The sequence below is a fragment of the Mastomys coucha genome, unplaced genomic scaffold, assembly GCF_008632895.1.
Source record: "Mastomys coucha isolate ucsf_1 unplaced genomic scaffold, UCSF_Mcou_1 pScaffold21, whole genome shotgun sequence".
NCBI classification, from domain to species: Eukaryota; Metazoa; Chordata; class Mammalia; order Rodentia; family Muridae; genus Mastomys; species Mastomys coucha.
Genome location: NW_022196904.1, coordinates 9,899,440 through 9,900,211, shown reverse-complemented (window position 1 = coordinate 9,900,211; position 772 = coordinate 9,899,440).

Genomic DNA, 772 nt, shown 5'->3' with positions numbered 1-772 from the left:
TTTTATTCGATATTAGAATGGCTACTCCAGCTTTTTTCTTGGGGCTATTGGCTTGGAGAATTGTTTTTTTCTTAATATCTTAATAAGAAAATTTATATTACCAACATATCCTAATCGATTGAAATCCAAAAATATAAGGAATTAGAAATTTGTTGATTGTGATCCAATGTTCTCTCTAATTTGGTAATTGGAGAATTAAGTCTAATATTGCACAATCTATATACACTCTCAGATTGTTTGTGACAGTGTCTTACCGTGTACAATGTAAGGGTCTTGAAATTTTGCTTCTCCTATTTCAGCTTCTCTATTAGTAGTATTCTTTATTTCATGTTTTTACACTATACTATGGTTTTCAGAACAGCTTATATATTTCAAAAGTATTTATATATCCAAGGAAGACATAGGCAATTAACTTGGGAGGTGGCTTGTAGGAAAGAGAACAACGAAGTGTGAGAATGAAGGCTTTGCTTGACATTTGTAGCTCTTGTATTAGTTTGAAGAAAAGGACTTTATAAGTTACTCTTTCTCTGAGATGAATGCTTGTCTAAATTATCACAGCTAATGAACCAGATTCTTACCCGCACCTAATGTCTGTGTCACCCTCCAAGCAGAACCATTCGTTGTTCATTGAAAAGTTGGTGAATGGCTTTATGGATAGACCATCTTAATACACACACCATTTATTTTTTTATTTTTTTATTTTCTTTATTATTAGATATTTTCTTTATTTACATGTAAATTTCTCCATTCCCCGTTTCCCCTCCAAAAAACA